The 19888-nt window shown below is 43.1% G+C and overlaps 1 long non-coding RNA gene across 8 annotated transcripts in view; it reads left to right on the top strand.

Annotated features, from left to right (window-relative positions):
• Positions 1-19888, top strand: part of LOC116229682 (uncharacterized) — a 138915-nt gene that overhangs the window by 44684 nt on the left and 74343 nt on the right. For 4 of the 8 annotated variants that reach the window (XR_016464092.1, XR_016464087.1, XR_016464089.1 and 1 more), the window contains exon 2: positions 4853-4985. The exons of the other annotated variants lie outside the window; for them this stretch is intronic. This is a non-coding gene — a long non-coding RNA (uncharacterized LOC116229682). The remainder of the gene's footprint in view (positions 1-4852; positions 4986-19888) is intronic. 8 annotated transcript variants of the gene reach the window in all.

A 19888-nucleotide genomic window follows, 5' to 3' on the forward strand; every position in this document is an offset into this window, starting at 1 on the left:
AGCTGAAAACTGACAGTTGCAGTCTGCTGAGGTACTGACTTCAAGAGTGTTGACAGAGAGGTCTGGAGAGGTTAATAGCAGACACAGCTAAATAACTCTAAAACATGCACCCAAGTATAATGTAGTAACTGAGTAAATTGCATGTTTCAAAAAATTCCTGCCCACGTATTTAGCCAGTGTTGGCGTTGTGCCTACTTACACCCCAGTGTGTACATGTGAGTGACTGGAATGATTTCTGAGGTTAATTACCAAACTCACCAAAGGTCTTGACTCATTTGGAGCTGATGGAGACCACTGCACTTAGTCCTCAAATTTATCAAACAAACACAATTATGCAGGTCATAGCACATGGCTTGACAAATAGGGTATCAGACTGAAAAAACCCTGCCTTGGGATACATCCCAGCCACAGGGAAACTCTCACACACCATAAAATGAGAGCTGATAGAGGAGGGAAATCACTGCCCACCCAGGGGATATTCCCCTTTCTGTCCTGCTTTTAAGTTACATTGCATAACTAGTAGTTGCAAAAATATATGACATTATCTACCTTGGAAGCTCAGGATATATTTGCAGATAGTTCTTCCTAAGCAGGTTTCTGCCTACACGATGCAAAGCGGTCTACCTGCCTGTGGCAAGTGGGTCAATAAACAAGATCAATGCACATCATTAGTATCTGTGAAATGGTGTCAGAACCAGCCATCAGTGAAATTCCACCAAAGTTTTGAGTGGAAATAAGAGCTGCAAATTACTGGGGAATAACAGCTCCAAGCCATCTGAAAACCTGATGCAACCTGCTTATAAAACCTGATCTAACATCCACTAGCAGCCTTTGCAGAAAGCAGCAAACACAGTGTCAGCATAACGGCATGTTACTGAGTCACTGCCATACAGAGGTTCCTCTCACTGTCTCACCTCCTGTGCAAGTCATTGTTGGTGCTTCATCTGCTTCACCTTTCATTGTAAGTTGCTACAACCTCCATTAATGTCCATGTTAAGAAGATTTCTGCAGGAGCAACTTTCTTTCCCTAAAGTGAATGTCTTTTAAGGTGCATTCTGACAAACGTGAAAAATCACAAACCTATAAACAGATACAAAGGCTAGGCAATGAATCTGTCAGTTCCAAGGTTAGTTAATTTATAATCTGAAGGCCTTTTCCACTTCTAAGGTAATAATAATTATGTCCTTTAAAAATGTGACTATGTTCCTGATTCAATATTAACGTAGGTGTGCATTTATGGACATTCCTACTTAATACAGCCTTTAAATATATGATTAAATCCTACTAAAGCCCACTCTTAGGAGTTTAGCTGAACTGGCACTTAATTCATTACTGCTTTAATAGACCCTCTACAAATCCAATCTAAATATGGAATAAAGAAGCAGAAGGTACCATTAATAATACCAAAACTATGACATCTATTAACAGAGGTAGTCCCCATTACGATCTACTTTTAGAATAGATTTTCCTCTTTGGTTAACTGGAGCTGCACTTTGGCTGCTCTGTAAGAGCATTGACTGCAGTGTATTTGTGTTAAATCTTTCAGCCTCCCATGCCATTTTGGCTGTGAGAAAAGAGGTGGTGATGGATGTCTGGTCCCAAACTTTGGATGTCTCATTGGGTGCTGAGCAGGCCCGTGGAAGCTGTTGCAGTACTCAGAGATCTTTGTATGGCATCTTCAGCTCAAGGCAGTGTTGGAGGACGTCTGTCATCAAGTAGGGATGTGGCTGGTGTGAGCGTCACTGATGTCCACCACCTATCTTCATTACTGTGACATTCTCATGCTGCCTTCTGCCTCCAACTCTAAGCTCTGTGTATTTCTGATTTCCCTGTGCTTGTGCTTTGCTTGTTGTCAGAAAGGTATCTGAATGGCAGACAGCTGCCCAGTGTATCTATAGAGATTGTAGAACATTTTTAAGTGGGAAAATGAGGAACCTGGCTATAGAACTAAGGGAGGAAGACCTGATCTAAGAAGCTTCAGAACTGCTGATTTAGAACAATACATTTCGTAAGGAAAAGAAAACAAAATAAATGAAACCACCTTTGAAACCTGTACAGGCTTTGTGATGATCCTTTTTGACTTTCAACTTGTGGGTGTTTCACACAGCAGGATTTGGCAGAGAAACCAATCTCTTTATCTGCTGTAAGACCTGGTGCACTTTAGCAATCAAAAAACCAATGTAACTGTTTAATAAAATGAAGAGAATAGAAAAGGGGAAAATGTTGAAAACACTTTTTGCTCTATAATAGGTGTTTTTTTTTTTTCTTTTTGTGATCATATGAATATTCTCCCTATTTCTGCCTGGTTACAAATATCAGCCTTCTTTATTAATGAACTATGTGAAAGAAAGAGGTTCAGTCACGTGCTGAAATGAAAGGCATTTTCTCTCTTCAATTAGGAGCCAAACTGCAGGAGTCCATGCCAAGGAGGAAATAAGATGAATAAATCTCTTGCACTGTACTAATAAGAATTCAATGCTGTTGTTGAGGACAGGTTATCAAGGTGCATACAGGCTACGGTATAGGCACTGCTGGTGCTGTAAAGTGAAGGAGTATGAATTCATGCAGATGGTAATAAAAAGAGGTGTTTCCTATCAGGGACTACAGAGGCACTGGTTTGTAGCTGAAGGTGATACAAGGAGAGGCTGATGTATATCTGACAGCTGCTATTACTGGTGGACTGCCAAACCACTTGTTCCTCACCACAGGTGTGGTCTGGTGGCCAGCATGGGACTTGTGTAGGGAGAACAGGCACAGTTATCATGCCTCACTTTGCCGTCTGCTGCTCCCTGCACTGGAGAGAGCTGCATTTCCTTGCTGGGCCTGCTCTGCATGCAGGAATAACTCACATTCAAAACACGTAGCTGTCCCTGTGTGACAATGATGACAGCTGGGATCCCTTATCCCTTCAGTAAGCTGCTACATGTTTTCTCTGGCTGCCGATCAGCACTGGCCTTGTTTCCCAAGCCTGGTAGATGTCTTCTGGCTCTAACTCCCACAAATTTCTCTGCCTGAGTCTGAATTACGTTCCTAAACCCTATGAAGCCTTAGGGATATTACGGTTGAAATACCCTAATGATTCAGGATTGCTGTGATTTACAATCCTAATTTGGTCCCTCTGTGTATTACAATGTATTGCAGGATGGCCTGCTGTGCTTTTCAGCAGGATTTTTACTTGATCAGTGAGAGTGATTAGGCTTGCCTGGCGGGCTCCTCTTCGGCTGTATTTCTATTCTCTGGTGGCTTCTGAATCTGTGGGTCTGAGTACAAACTTTGTGCCTAGAATGCAGTTTATGTTAGCTCCATCCTTCTCTGTTGCAGAAACTGGGTGGGAAAATTCACAGCAAATGTCAGTGGGAACTGGAGAAGATGGTGGATGGGATCATCATGGTCTAGTCAGTGAGATACCTAGAAGAATGGAACAGATGCTGTCTGTACTGCAGCCACAGGACTCAAATGTGATGCCAAGCAGAGAGTTTCTAACGCTGTTTTCCGTATCCTGCTTGCACACAATGAGAGCTGCAGACTCTTCCTTGTAAAACACACAGGAGAAATCAGCAGCTGGAGTCCAAGGAATTAAAGTGACGCAAAACCAAATTAGCCATTTCATATGAAACATCCAGCACTAGAGGACATTTCATACGTAATTTCTCAGTGTATCAGTTTATGTATCCATAGGAAGTAACAATACCACTTAATTTCTCAAGATTTGTTTGATATATCAATTAACTAGATTTTACAAACCACTCAGATGGTGCAGTGATGAATGTTGTAAAGAACTCGTGATTAATGCTATGTTCAGACTAGGTCTTCACAATGTACATAAATAAGGCCTGGGGCTGTACATAGAAAAATGGAGATAAAATGAGCTGCTGAACAGCTATTTCTACAGGGAGCAGATCCACTGTACACTACAAGAGGTACGGGTGGAACATGTGGGGATAAAATTAAAGATCATGCTGTGGACTTTGCCCACACAGGACTGAAGAAAGCTTGCAGAGACCACTTTTTATTATTTTCTTTGAGAATGGAATTTTGTAATCTTTTAATTCATTTAGCATGATGGGTTTTTTTAATGTACTTCTTGTACCTAGACACAGACTCTACTCAAATAACTGATTTACTTGTGTCTGGGTACACAAAATGCTTGAAAAGAAAAGAAAACAACACTCATAAAAGGGGAATGCTGGAAATCATATGTTGGGTAGTGACTCTGGTGCAGCTTTACAACAGATACTGTGGGGTAGGTGGCCCCTATTTAACAGTTCCCGATGTAATATTCTTTCTTAGGTCACACTGTGTAGCATCCCCATCCAGCCTTACCCCTCCCTGGATATCTATGGGATTTATCATGGTATTCCTGGACAAGGAGCCAACACTGAACCACCTGCTGCCTTGTTGAGGAAGTACAGAGAGTCTGCTTTTCCCTCCATCTTGTCTGCTTCAGAATCCAGGGGCAAAAATGACAGCTGAACTTTCCTCCCACTGCTGGCAGTTGGGCTGTAATTTAGCATGAACAAGAGTTCCATGGCTACTAACAGCATTAACACTCTTGGCCATCCTCTCCAGCTCAACTGACATGTGTCAGGAATCCTGCAAAAAGGACTTCACAGCTGGAAAAGGAAGCTGGCCCCATGCCCTCCTCTCTCTGCTGAGGATACAGCACCTGAGCTGGTGCTGTGGGTGGAACATCCCAGGGAAGTAATTCAGAACAGCTCAGGCTGGACTTGTGCCCAACTAGCAAACAGTAGGTGGTGTAACTCTGAGGTTTAGAACTCATCCCCAAGGCTAAATGAAACTAGGATACAATCCAGCTGAAGCTCAAGTGCTTTCTATCCCGACTTCTTTACAGGTATGTGAAAAATGTAGGGTGAAACCACCCAGTGCTGTACCAGCTTCACAGAGCATCAGCAAGATAGCAAATGGAGCATCTCATCACTTGGTTTTCAGCTGTTTCTCTGCTAATGCTCCATGAGCTGTTCCTGGTGAGCAGATTCCAAATTAGCAAGGGTGTATTTCTTCCTCTCATCTCCTTTTCCTGTTGTATGGGGACCCTTTTGCATAAACTAGTACTTTGCTGTGGAGGGAGTTCCACCTGTATTGAATTATAGCTAGAGCTATCAGAGCTTGCCAGTTTAGTTTAAAAACAAACAATCCCATTTCATTTTCTGTATGTATGTTCTTCCTGCATATTCTTTAGTGTAGCTTTGTTTTTTCTATAGCAGTAGGAGACTATTATCTTGTCAACAATGTTCTATTGCATTGACATTATCTCTTAATTACACAATTGCTTTGTTATGTACTGTAGTCTGAGTAATAAAACATCCAAAGTACTTCAAGCAAATATAGTTTTAAAGGTTTGAAGGAAAAAACCCACAACTTTGATTCCAACCACTTGCTAAATGTAAATACTTTCTTGTTCTTTTGATATATTAGGATTGTAATTGTACAATTAGTACTACAAAAGGTGTAGGTAAAATGGTAATATTTGTTGGGACTGGTAAAATCGTGCTCTTGTTTTTGTTCCTGAAATACATTTCAAGAGAACTGGGCTCTCTTACTCACATCACTCCTTATCCTATTGACACGGGACCCCTCAGAGCTGCCCTAACACACAATCTGGTTGGCATTGAGCTGCCAACACTGTATCTGCTGACAGCAGCTTGGGGAAGCACGGTCTTGGGTGCGTGCAGGGTTGCATCTCACCACACGTGCAACAAATCCATGTTGATTTTTCATTTCAGAGAATCTTGGGGGGGGGGCAGGAAGAGAGGGAATACATATTGAGACAACTGTTTTTCTAAACCCTGGGAAGGCAGCTCACAGCCAGAGACTCAGATAATCCACTCTCACACATACTGCCTTTTTACTCGATGGTAGTACCTTGTGCTCTAGACTTGCACCCAATAAACTCGGTGACACTTTATTGCTGACCCGAATGAGAGCAGGATGATGTAGTTCAGATAAACTGGTGCATTTGGCATTTGTGGTGTTTAAGAAACAAATCTCCTTAGTGCCTTAAAAGTCTAACATCTCCAACTGTCAGACTTATCACTTTTTTCCTTGTTTTGCCTTCTGACAAAATCAATATTCTAAAAATAAGTAAATAAGAATACGGTGCAAGCATCTAAATTGAAAAGAAGCAGTTGGCAGAGCTATGTATCTTTAATCTGGATCTAGTCATCCAGATAGAGCGAGGCTTGGCAAGAGCCCTCAGGCAAAGCATTCAGCAAAGCTACCGCACTGCTCCTGAGAAGTCCATCCTCCCTTCAGCCATGGACACACATAAAAGAGCCACAGGGTGGGAATGCCTCCTGTCACTGCTCCTGAGGTGATGGCAGATAATGTTGGCTGCTGAATGAGGCCTTGTGTACCAAGAGAAGGAGGGAGCAAGTCCCCAGAGATGGAAAAGAGAAGCTGGAGGAGTGGGCTGCAGTGCAAAGAACTGTACCAGTTTCACTGAGGACTTTGCTTTGCCTCAGCCCCTCTCTTTGACAGGCAATGTGTTTGTAAAGGACTTTTCTGTTTCCAAACAGGGTGTTGGTTTTTTTTGTCTTTGTTTAGGAGTGCTATGCATGAAGGACTGGGATGGTTACTTAAGCAGAACTGCTTTTTGTGTTTCACCTGTAGCATTCCTGCGCTGCTGGTCAGGAAGGGCACAGATTTGTAATGGGGGTGCTGCCAGCTGGTCAGCATCTCCCACACTCCATTGCCTGAGGATTTTAAAGCGGGCCCTTACTTATGAATGTCTATTGTTGGTAATCAGAGAAGGATATTGTAATGTTGTGTGATTGGAGTAGAAATAGAAGGGAGAAATTGTCACTCTGTTATAGATCACCCAGAGAACTCTGGTGAGCAGCTCTGAAGCCCTATCTGTCTGCAGTGATGGACAATAAACAAGACAGTGAGGAGAATATATTGGCTTTCACACTGGTCTTTTTGCTTCCTTGGGCTGCTCAGCAGGTTTGCCACACAGAGTTTAGCTGAGATTCAATGGTGAGGTATCTATGAGACAGATAAGCCTGGGCTACAGTGAGGTTTGAAAAGAGGTCTCAGGCCCTGTGATGTGTTGGAGATGGGTCTAAGGCCATCCAGGATTTGTGAAACTGTGAATGTTTTTAGGAAGGACTTTGAAGGCAGCAGGCACTAGTGTTTCTAGGAAAGGAATCTCGTGCCCAGAATCATCAGGGAATGAGTGATAGAGCCAAAAGGGGGTATGCTGGTACCTGCTCACAACTAAGTTGTTCCTCATATCCCCTGGAACATGGGTCATAAATGAATGAGAGCTGTTTGTCAGTGTTATGGATTTGTAGTTGTGCATTATATTTGCTAAGTGCTCTGGCAACCCTTACCTTTAATCTAAAACTGTTTTCAGAACAGGATTTTTTTTCTTCTTTTTGTTTTGCTGCTTTTTTTGCAGCACCAGAGAAGTTTAAAGGCAGCAGGTGCTGAACCTAAGCTCTTTTCCTTATTTTTTTTTCCCCAGAGGGATGCAAGTATCAGCTGTCAGTTAGAATTCATTCAAAACAATTCCTTCTGAATGACAAGAATAAACATTTTTCATACATCTGCATGAAGAAGAAAGACAGGAGATAATGACAGTCAGAAAGTCGGGGATGTGAAGACAGCACAATCATGTATAAATTCTAGGTATGCTTGAATGGGACATGCTTTGTGAGCCTCTCTGCCATTAAGTGCTGTATACCACAGAGCAGTGTGCTTGTTTATCTTCACATCTGTGGCACTGTGCTCAACTGGGCTCTGCCCTCCTGTCCCTCTCCTCTGCAGTGCAGTGGGAAGTGATTTGTGTTTCTGTAAGCCTCAGATTCAATTCAGTTTCCAAATGTTTTTCATAAAACATCATTTTGCATGGTTAGAGATGTTTATTCAACTGTAAAAATCAGTGCTTTATTCTTAAAAAAAAACACAAAAACAACTTCATCCCAAATGGATTTACACTGGCTCCTTTTTTAAAATTTTATTCTTCAAAAGAAATTTTGACCTCTTTTTACACACTTCAGCCTGTTCAACTTTTTACTCTAACTAAAAAATGTAATAAAAATGAATAGTTTTCCTGAGTAAAGTTTTGGATCTCTGTTATTGTGTTTTGCCACTTCTGCACGTGTACTACTTTTCAGCAGCTACTAGTCATTTAGGATCACAGGAAAATGTCTCTTTTAAGCTCTCTACCTTATTCCTTGTAGCTAGGACCTACCCTTAAGGACAGCATAAGCATTTGTTTCTCCTTTCTAATTTTCCTTCTTTGCTCTTGCAGTGTGCCTGCCTCACCCTGCTCCCACTCATTTGAGTCTTTCTGCTTTGTCTGCATTTCTGCGAGTGAATCATTTTTTGCATCTGTTTTTGTGAAAAGGGAAAAACAAAGCAAAACAAATGAGCTCTGTGAAATGTCAAGGATGCTGTTAAACAACAGTCTTGAAATCGGCGCCTTAATTGCATCACTAATGGGAGTTTTTATCTAATTGAAAAGCAACGAAGTGGATCATTTTTTTGTTGTAGTCTCCATTAAACATTGCCCGAGAAGTGGAGAAGGAGAAAAGCCACAAAACAAATCTCTACAAGGGCTGGATGTTGTTGTCAGAGAGTGAGATGTGCCTCCTTGGGGATCTGGCTGCACATCTCACTATGGGAAGTGCTTATGTTGCCTATAAACACAGTGGTACATTTTAGAAGCCACAGAGAGTGGGTGGTGGGCAATCCCTGTGTACCCATCAGTGTTATCCACTATTTACTGTGTTTAAAACAACAACAGCAACAAAAACCCAACAATAACAACAAAAGAATACCTGTCTGGATGGCCAGGCATGTAGAGTGGTAGTGAATGGAGTTAAATCCAGCTGGATTTAACATGGTCACATGTGGTGTTCCCCAGGGGTTGATATTGAGGCCAAACCTGTTTAATATTTTTACTGATGACCTGGATGAGGGGATTGAGTGCACCCTCAGTAAGTTTGTAGATGACATCAAGATGTGAGGAAGTGTTGATCTGCCTGGGGTTAGGAAGGCCCTACAGGGGGATCTGGACAGGCTGGATAGCTGGGCTGAGGCCATTGGGACATAGTTCAATAAGACCAAGTGCTAGGTCCTGTACATTGGTCACAACAACCCCAGGCAACGCTAAAGGCTTGAGGCAGAGTAGCTGAAGACTGTGTAGAGGAAAAGGATACGGTGGTGTTGGTCAGTGCTTGGCTGGACATGAGCCAGCAGCGTGCCCAGATAGCAAGAAGGCCAATGGCATCCTGGCTTGTAATAGTGTAAAAAATAGTGCTGCCAGCAGAAACGGGAAGGGTGATAGTCCCCCTGCACTCAGCTCTGGTGAGGCCCCACCTCAAGTACTGTATTCAGTTTTGGGCCCCTCACTACAAGAAAGATACTGAGGCACTGGAGTGTGTCCAGAGAAGGGCAGTGATGCTGTGATGGGTCTGGAGCACAAGTCTTACGCAAAGTGGCTGGGGAAGCTGGGATTATTTAGTCTGAACAGGAGACTCAGGGGAGACCTTATTGCTTTCTACAACTGCCTGAAAGGAGGCTGTGTGAGGTGAGAGTCAGCCTCTTTTCCCAAGTAACAGTGATAAGATGAGAGGGAATGGCCTTAAGTTGTGCCAGGGAAGGTTCAGGTTGGATATTTCTCAAAAAGTGGCAAGGCATTGGAGCCTTGGATTGGAGCAGGATGCCCAGGGAGGTGATGGAATCAGAGTTTATTCACACTGTTATTTTGGAGTGCTTATGGTGCATAAGTGAAATAAATAGGAGCCTAATTGCACTGGGTGAATACGAAGGATCAATTCAGTAAATAAACAGGCTCTGATCTTGTTAGAACACAGAGCACACTCAGAGAATTACAAACATCTGCTATTTCAGCAGTTTGTTTTATTCTTTGAAGGTCTCCCTAGAAGATATGTACCCGGAAAGAGCTCCCACCAGACAGCTTTTTGGTTCTGCAGGTTGTGTATATGGTGTCCTTAGCAGCCTGTGCTACAGGTGCTGCACAATTAACCCATATCAGTTATAATCACAAATTAAGTAATTGAGCCACAATTGAATAGCATATGCTGCTCAATTGTCCAGGCAAAGAACAGATTATCTACTGGATTGGTTGTATAACTTACCTTGGAAATAATGCAGTTCTCTCTGTGGAAAGCTGACACAAATAATATTATTTGTTGTGGAAATGTGCCAAGGGGCATTTAGTGGTACTAAAGAGGTAAGAAAATTTGGAATATCATAGAAATAGAATAGAATCATTAAGCTCGGAGAAAAAACACTAAGATCATCTAATCTAACTCCAACCTATTCCCACCATACCCACTAACAATGTCCCTGAGTGCCACGTTTATGTGTTTATTGAATGCCTCCAGGGATGGTTACTCCAAACCTCCTTGGGCAGCCTGGTCTGATGCCCAACCACTCTTCTGGAAAGAAATTTTTCTTAGTATCCAACCTGAATTTGTGTCTTGTGAAATAGCTCTGTGTCAGCAGTGGACCCCTGTCTGCAATGATGCACTGGTGTGATGGTTTTCCAGGAGAAGCACATTATTTATTTCCTCACTTGTACTCCTTCCCATTCTAACGTGCTTATTTTCTTGAGAAATATTCTTGTCTCTATCAGCAGAACAGGTTAAGCAGAATTTCAGCATAATTAATAAAATGGACTGGCCAAATTAATTGTACTTTTGGGGAAAAAAAATAAAAATCCTGATTGGGTTGAAAAATCCCAGTACTGACAGTCCCCTTGGTGAAACTCTGTATAATTAGCTTTTGGTATCAGTGACATTTTCCAGCTGCAGAAATCCTGCAGTTTTTTCTTTCTTCTGAGACAGAAGCTGCTGTGCCAGTGTTTTCCATGCAGCCTGGATTCATGGCAGCTGTCAGATGTGCTGCTGGGTGTTTCCAGCTCTCAAGCTTTCATTCACCACTGTCATGCATTGTGTCCTATTGCTGAAGTGTAGACAGATTAACTGATATCAGTGATCTGTGTCATGAGACTGGGATCCAGGGCTGGTTTTCAGAGAACAGTCTTTAACTGAGTATTATGGATGGTGACTTTGATGCCACCTCAAAACGTAATGGAATATTGATGGGAAGGTTCACTCTCTAATGTCATACTACTAACGTTGCCTCTGATATTGTTGGCTGACATAATAAAATAAGAGGCATTACTTCTGGAGCAGCCCTATACTGTATGTAGGCTGCTATTGATAAACACTCAAATAGAATAAGTGTCCAAATCTCTGTCTAGAAAGAGAGTGGCAATAAATGCAAACACTCATGTATGAAAATGCCGTCCTTGTTGTCTGCTGAAATGCCATGCATGGTGATGCTGTTTCCAGCAGAAGGAAATGAACAGGTCCTATGAAGAGGGAAATCCATTTCCAGAACCTGGTGCATTCCCATAAGAGTAGATTGCCCTGTGTTTTGGACATAGCCTTCACTACTGCCAGAGTGTGCCTGTGGGAGAAGTCCTGAGGAGATGCTCTGCTCAACCCACTGCTTTGCACCCTCCCTCTGTAGAGCAAGCACTGCAGGCTGGCCTGCCTAGAGTCCCCTAGTCCTGTCTCAGCTCTTCAGTTTATTTTCTTTCTTTTTAATCCTCTTAACTGTGTTCACTAATTCAGCTTTTAATCATAAGCCTATTCACGTGGATGCGTTTTTTTCATCAGCATTCCCCCTGCTAATCTGAGTTCTCCAAAATATCTTCTTATTCTACTTAAATAACTCTCTTCATTCCTAATGACTCCTATCTTTCCTGCTTTAGTTCTATAGCAGTATTATTATTAGCTACAAAAAGAGTCTCTTGCCAGGTCCTTTCTAACAGCATTTCCACTGTAAGTAGCTCTGCAGGCTCAGTCCTTCAGCTCAAGAGGGGCTGTTGAAGACACTTCTATACAGGATCCCAATTGCCTCCATCCAAGGCAGTCCATAAAAACATTATTGTTGTTTGTATGATAGTGGTGCCAACATGGGATAAATGCTCTCTTGAAAAGCTCTGACCACTGTGCTGAGTTGGGCAGGTACAGAGAGTGCCGTAGAGTCCCTGAGGAAGCAGGGGAGGCAATGGTACTGATGAGAAAGAAGCGATGCTGCTGCAGAGGGAGAGGAGTAAAGGTACTTCTGTGGCAGTGTGAGTGAATGACAATGGCAGCATGACTGGCACTGCAAAGGTGCGAAAATATAGTCAGTGTATATAACTTCAGTTACCAAGCAGTTTCCTTTTTCTTTTTCATGTATACTAGGATTGTGCTGCTGGTGCTAATAAGTGGGCTTTGACTGTCTGGAAGCATCTGGGTCCTAATCTTACTGCAGTGCTGTACATGGTTTACCATGGTTTAAATTTGTCCTCATGTAGAAGGGCACTGATTTCCAAGAAGAGCAGTCATTGCCATGGCTGTATCCCCTGGATCCTGCCATGCTTATATTTTGCAGAAACTCTTTGAGACTGAATTGAAGAGGAAAGTGTAAGTCTTATATCTTAAACAAAAGGTGACACTGACAGAAGTTTGACTCATTTTATATGTGTCTGTTGGACTTATGGTCCAAGCCAACAAAAAGAGAGTTCTGGGAGTAGTTACCAATAGGGAAATCTCTGTCTTCATTATATGGAATCTCTACACATTGCATATTCGTACAACCTTTGTGTTTGTTTGGAACACAATAATGGACACTTGTATAAATAAAATAAGGGAGAAAAGATTTTCCTTTCCAGAGTAACCTTAAATGATTTCTAGCATTATGTTTTCCCACTGATGAATCTCATCCTGCCTGTTTACTCAAGATTGTTGTAAATATTTGTGTCAAACTCAAGGAAATAAAGTGATACTAAGTGAACTATGAAGGGAAATAAAGTGAAATAAAGGAGGGAATCATAACAAATAGTCAAGAAGAGTGAGAAATGGTCAAGATGAAAGAGAAATTGCAACTGTGCTAGAAGATGAGACTGGAGTAGTGAAAAGGGCCAGGAGGAGAGGATAGTCAGCAAGCGTAGCCTCTGGACACCACTGTGTAGTAGGTTTTGCAAGATCTCTTGTTACTGCTATGGTTGATGTGCTTTGCTGCTAACGCTGTCAACAGGTGGTATTTGTGAACAAAGGCTATCCTCAAGTTGAGCCCTAAATTTCATGTGCCCTGTATGTTTTCTTTCTTTGGGAATTGTTACTCCTGCATATATCTGCATGAGGTTCTTATTCCCGTAATTTACAGCAACTCAGTTATCCCCACAAGCATTTCAATTACTGAGAAATGGAGTTTTGCCAGTACGTTATGGCCTGTCCTAGGAATGTGAAGTACAAGTTGCACATGGACCTGCATGTAAAGGCAGCTGGAGATGGAGAATGCTGCTCTGAGGCGGCCTTTGGTGACTCAGAAATAACATTTTTTCTTCTTTGGGTGAAAACAAAGCCCTGTGAATACTTTTTCCACTATAAACTGTAGAAACTATTGTGTAGGAATGCTTCTTTTCAAATTGGAAAAGCTTATGGAGTTCTTTTTGTTTTCTTTCTACCAGAGTTTATTTCCCGGCCTGATGGGAGGTTCCAGCTTGCCTCTCAAAGATATTCCTGCCAAAAGAAACCCTTAGCAATAACTAGAGCTTCCATGAAATGTTTCAACTTTGGCAAAAAGCAGCGCTTCAGTAAAAACACTTAATCAAAAGTATTCTGGCCAGCTCTACATATATGGTAGTTTTCATTGGCATTACAGAAAAAATACTTTCTGCAGAGCTGATTATGTTTGTAAGCTGTCATTATTCCAGCCATGAATGCTCTCCCTTTGCTGGCTGGCCCTGTGGCCCAGCTCCACTAGGATATAGACCACAGAACCTATACTAGCTTCAGCAATGTGCTGTAAGAAAACTTTTGTCCTCTAACTCAATCTACCCCAGGAAAATCTCTCCTGTTGATTTGGATTTCATTTTGCTGTTCACTACCCTGCATTCCTCCTTGAGCTATTATTGCTATTATTTAACAAAAACAAGTGTAGAGTCTTGCATCTAGGGAGGAATAATTGCATGCACCGGTACAGGTTGGGGGATGAGCTGCTGGAGAGGAGCTTGGAGCTTTGCAGAGAGGGATCTGGGTGTCCTGGTTGACGACAGGTTAGCCATGAGCCAGCAGTGTGTGCCCTTGTGGCCAAAAAGGCCAGTGGCATTCTGGGGTGCATTAAAAAGAATGTGGCTAGGAGGTCAAGGGAGGTGATCTTCCTCCTCTACTGTGCCCTGGTAAGGCCTCATCTGGAGTACTGTGTCCAGTTCTGGGCTCCCCAGTACAAAAAAGACAGGGATCTCTTGAAAGAGTCCAGCGGAGAGCCACGAAGATGGTGAAGGGCCTGGAGCATCCCCCCTGTGAAGAAAGGCTAAGTGAGCTGGGTCTGTTTAGCCTTGAGAAGAGAAGACTGAGAGGGGACCTGATCCAGGTCTATAAATATCTAAGGTGTGGGGGACAGAGAGGCAAGGCCAGACTGTTTTCAGCAGTGTGTGGAGACAGGACAAGGGGAAACGGCCAGAAACTGAAGCATAGGAAGTTCCGCACCAATGTGCGCAAGAACTTCTTTACGGTGAGGGTGATGGAGCACTGGAACAGGCTGCCCAGGGAGGTTGTGGAGTCTCCTTCTCTGGAGATATTCAAGACCCGCCTGGACGCCTACCTGTGCGACCTGGTGTAGGGAACCTGCTTTGGCAGGGGGGTTGGACTCGATGATCTCTGGAGGTCCCTTCCAACCCCTATGATTCTGTGATTCTGCTTCCTACTTCTGCCTCTCCACTTGAGGAACACGTATAATAGAGAACAGGATTTTATTTCCCTCCTTCGACAAACCTGATTGAGTCTTCCATTTCTTGCTTTGCTTGCTGATCCAGTGGAGCTAAGCTCATATCCTTCATAATCCAAGGCGACGTGACAAGGCTCTCTCGGGATTGTTCTGCACACTGCGTGAATGAGTAGTTCTATAAATGGTCAGATAGTTTTCCACTACTTTAACTTCATTGTGTGGCGCAGCCCTTGGAAAACAAGGACAATTACTTTGTTTCAGTCTCTAAAATGTTGATCTCAAAGAGCTCTCTCTTTCCTTTATTCTCAACTGATTGTTGCAGTAAATAATCTTTCTCATATGTAAATGTTTCTACTATGGAAGATGTAGTGATTGCTATATTGAAACCATGCAATCTCCTTCCAGAGCCAGTAATAGCCTTTTCTGAAGAGCTCTGCTTATTTTCCTGCTTAGAGGCAAGTGTCACAGCTATCATTTCCTGGACCAAGGATCAGCCTCACCTCTTGTTGTTTCTCGGCCCAGCCATTCGCTTCTTCCCCCTTGGGATAAGAAGTCCTCTACAAAGCACATCTGGGAAGCCAGCAAGCAGTCCAGGTATTTTGCAGGGCTAAAATGGTTTGAACACAAGCCTTGATATCTGCTTGCTGGAGTCAGCCTTTGCTCCTTTTGGGTGCAATATCTGATGGGGAAAAGCTGCCAGGGCCATTGGATTTTTGCCCGCTAGTTATGCCATGTGATAAAACCAGATCAGTGTGCTTGAAGCTCTCTTTTGCTTTCCCTGCTCCAGGTCTTTTCTTTCTAAAGCTTTTTTTTCTCAAACGTTTTCTTTCTAAGCATTGTGGTGCTCCTTCACCACCCATACACTCCTGCCATGGCTGTCTTTCAGTCAGGGGATTTTAGGGGGATTAAGCATGCAGACAATATTATCAATGTCATATTACTTCAGAAGGCCTGAAAAGCTCTATCTTCTGCTGTTTCTATATACTTCTCACTGCCTGTTTGGAGCACGTTTTAAAAAGAGGATCAACACCTTTATGTAGCTGCTGGCCAGTCAGTGCTTCAAAGCTGAAGCTGGGATGCTATGAGTGAAGCTGCAGCCAACAGTGCTGCTCTCTGCAAATGAGCAAGCCAACCTGGATACAGTGGAGCAAAGGCACTCCTTCTAACACAGAGACAACATAGGAAGAAAACTCAAGTTACAAAGAAAAAAAGGAAAAGGGAAAAATGACTTTTTGAGATTTCTTACCTCCTTTCACTAAAACTCCCCCTGTCCTTAACACTCAATTACAGCATTAAGTATAAACACACTTTGGTCATTCCTTTCACCTTCTTTTACCGTGTTGCTGTAACAGCAACCTTTGTTGCAACACCCTTCTGTAATAGGCAGAAATCATTATGGGATTTTCCTTTCTTATATTTACAAGTATGTGCAATTTAGAAGTTGTTCGAGTTTTGGCGATACTTGATGTCCCCAGTGTGGTAAGGACATCTAGAAAGACTCAGCCTGTGTTATACTATCCCCATCAGTCTCCTGCTGCATTGCTTGTTTTGTGGGATACGTAGGACACTTGCCTCTGGTTTACACTTAAGGAGAAAGAGGATTTTTTTTTCCCCCTCCCCCAGCAACTGCACTTATTCCCTGCTGGGACACGCATGAGGTCTCCATTGTGTTAAGTCTTTTGTATCTCATCTACAGCTCCCCCCACATAATTCTGCCCGTTGCTAGATATTAGGTGGAAATTTCCTCAGAGGGAGGTGAGGCCCTGGCATAGGTTGCTCATAGAGGCTGTGGGTGCCCCATTCCTGGATGTGTCAAGGCCAGGCTGGATGGAGCCTTGGGCAGCCTGAGCTGATGGGGGGCAACCCTGCCCACAGCGGGGGTTTGGAACTACATGGACTTTAATGTCCCTTCCAACTCAAACCACTCTATGATTTTAAGATGCTTTGTGACAGTCCGAGCCATTTCAATTATATTGCTCAAATGGTTTCAGCTGAGAAATAAAATATCTATTTTTGCTGTTTCTAGAAAAGAGCAGAGAAATAGAAACATGAGAAAGCGCTTGGGTGCATCTTGATCTTTTTTTTGGTAAATGAGTGGAGGGTCAGAGTGACCTTTCAGTTTCCAGTAGGCAAATTGTATCCAGCAGCATCAAAGCCATAAGGGTGATAGAAGGTCAGAGAAACATTCCTTTCTGCTCATCATCCCTCCAAATTCTGCAGAAATTTCTCTATAGGATTTTATTTTCTGTGGCAAATCTATCTAGGTTGCGCTGCTGGATTGTGTAATACACACAAGCACAAGCTTGGGCTGATGCTGCCTGCCAATCTTTGTGCCCAGCAATAATACAAGACCCACTGCTGGTTTCACCTGCTGCCTGTGCAAGTTCCTCCTCAGGTTGGTTAATAAACATCCACTTCTTCTAGAAGTGTGGGATCACAGTCTCAGCCCCAGGGCACAGCAGCTACACTGTCACAGTGACAGTAGTGTAACTGAAAGGAGATGTTGTTCAGGGGATCATTGGGCAAGAATGGCTCCAAATTATGAGATCTGAAGAGAGCAACAGATGAATATTCAGCATAAAGATACTCTCATTCCTTTGGTGAGAGCAAGGGAATGATTTGATGCAAGCTATTATCTTTGGTCCCTACATACTTTACCTTTCCAACACAAAAGTAGAATGACACCATCTGGTTTGGCAAAGATGCAGGTTTAGCTCATCTTAATCTGCAGAGAAACTTGAAGATATAGTAAGATTTTTTTCTCTTTCCCTCCTTCCCTTTTTTTCTTTCTTTTTCCTTTGATTGGAAGTCTTCTTTACAGTTGGAGAAAAAGATGTTCTTGTATATTCATGTTAAGTTGGTTTTCACCCCACGCCTCCTTCCACATCGCTCCTCATTTCTTCTAAAGACAGTTTGACTGCAGGTGTGAAATACAGCATGAGGAGTCCATACATTACTTTCCTTGAAGTAAATCAAGATTCCTGTTACTTCACAGTCATTCTGTCTGAGCTATTTATGTGGCTATTCTTAGGTGCAGGCCTGTTGGCTGGGAGATTCAGGATGCAGTTGGGTTGTCAGTCCTCCCCTTCTCCGTTGCTTCAGTGCAGTCAATGCTGCCTGTGCTGGGGTGCAAACTAGCCCTGCTTTGTGCCAAATGAAAAACACAGCCATTAAATGCTCCTTTTCATTTCTCCAAGAAGAGCTGCAGCCATCAATTATTTGGGAAATTGGAGCCATCTGTGGGGCATGGGAACCTTATCTTTTGCATGCTGCAGACAGCAATGATATGAAATGGGAGTCCCCTAGGAAAAACACTATTATTATTTAAAGAGCTATCAGCTGTCATTGCCCTGCCCTTTGCTGAGGTTTCTGCAGCTTTCTGATTGCCTGCCTGTTTGGGTTCACAATGATTTATTGAACTTACATAAACAGGATGACTAATGTGTTTTCCAAATGGCATTTCCCCACCCAGCAGTAACCCTCTCTTTGTCTGCACAAGACCTTGGGTGTTGTTACTCTTCCCATATCCATCCTGGATTGCCTTGTTTCTCTTTGGCTCCAGGTGCATCTCCATTGCCTTCAGGAAGCTCTGCTTCTCTCACCCCTAACACAGTAGTAGGTGTGTTAGTGATGGAAGAGAGTTTCCCGAGGGTCTGTGAGATCTCTACCACCAAAGATATCTGAAATGCAAGTGGACAAGGCTGTGAGCATCCTGCTTTGAAGTTGCCCTGTTGAAAGCAGGGATTGCAGCAGCCAGCAGCAGCAGCCTTTTGCAACCTGAATAATTCTGTGCTCTCCTCGTTCCCCAGGAACACTTGCCCAGCTCTCCTTTGTCTTACTTTCTGTGGGAAGGACTGCTGGGATCAGATAGTGAGTGGAGGGGGAATATAATTCCCTCTTCCTATTAACATTACCTGACATGGCTGGCTTCTGCATTTGGCTGGAAAATTTTCTGTAGGGAAAAAGATAAACCGGAGTGCATCTTGAGTTTTCTAGACTGCTTTAAATCCAGAAGTTATGAGCAAAGGGCTTCTGTGTCTTTATGTTCACACTGTGTATGTGCTACATGAAGTTCTCATCCAGATTTTGGACCAAGGCTTTCTGGCTGGATACCTGCTGTGAGTTAAGGGTTCACATCACACTCTTGTGGTTTTATTTATTAAGTGGACTATGGAGAGAACCAAAATGCTCACCAGAGTCATTTAGGATGGAAACCCTTTGTTCCCCAAGTGCTTCTCACCACCAGAAGCAGTTTCCCATCTCTTGGAGGCCTTTGCTCTATGCAGGATATAAATGATAGTCTGGGATGGCTAAGCAGTGCCATCCTAAAACTCTGCTTTGTCAAACACACGGCATTTGAATAAATGCAATAAACTGTGATATGTTGGCAATTGGAAAAGCAGTGAAGCAAAGTCCAAAGCAAGACCAGGCCACTTTGCAAATAATAAGAGCACAGCCGATTGCTCTGAAAGCCATGGCAGCCTGGTGGCTGATCAGCGTCCTTCTGGGAAATGGACTAGAGGCTTTGTACCTGCCTCTCACTGAAGGCATGTGGCACATGTGGGAAGGCTACAATCAGCTACAGTTCACTTGAAAATCTCTGTCTTAGAAGTTGTTTTCAGTTTTGGGCCCCCTCATTAAAAGAAAGACACTGGAGCATGTTCAGAGAAGGGCAACAAAGCTGTGAGGGGTCTGGAGCACAAGTCTTAGGGGAGCGACTGAGGAAACTGGGATTATTCAGTCTGGAGAAGAGGAGGCTGAGAGGAGACCTTATCCAAAAGAGTGGTGATGCACTGGAAAGGCTGCTCAGGGAGGTGGTAGAGTCACCATCCCTGGAGGTTTTAAAGAAAGGGTAGATGTGGTACTAAATGGCATGGTCTAGAGCAGACGCAGGCATGGGTTGGTGGTTGGACTACGTGATCTTATTGGTCTTTCCAACCTTTATGGTTCTATGATTCTGTGTTTTCCTACTTCTCTGTTCCTCTGACAGGACCGGAAGATGTGAGATGCTCCTTATTGATTTTCATCACCAGCTTGCTTCCCAGCCTCCTACACGTGAGGCCTCTCTGATGCCCTAGCTTGTAGATAGCTCTCACATAGGCTGTGAGCA

Source organism: Phasianus colchicus, chromosome 2 (genome assembly GCF_987193195.1).
Source record: "Phasianus colchicus chromosome 2, bPhaCol1.hap1.1, whole genome shotgun sequence".
In the NCBI taxonomy this organism is placed as follows: domain Eukaryota; kingdom Metazoa; phylum Chordata; class Aves; order Galliformes; family Phasianidae; genus Phasianus; species Phasianus colchicus.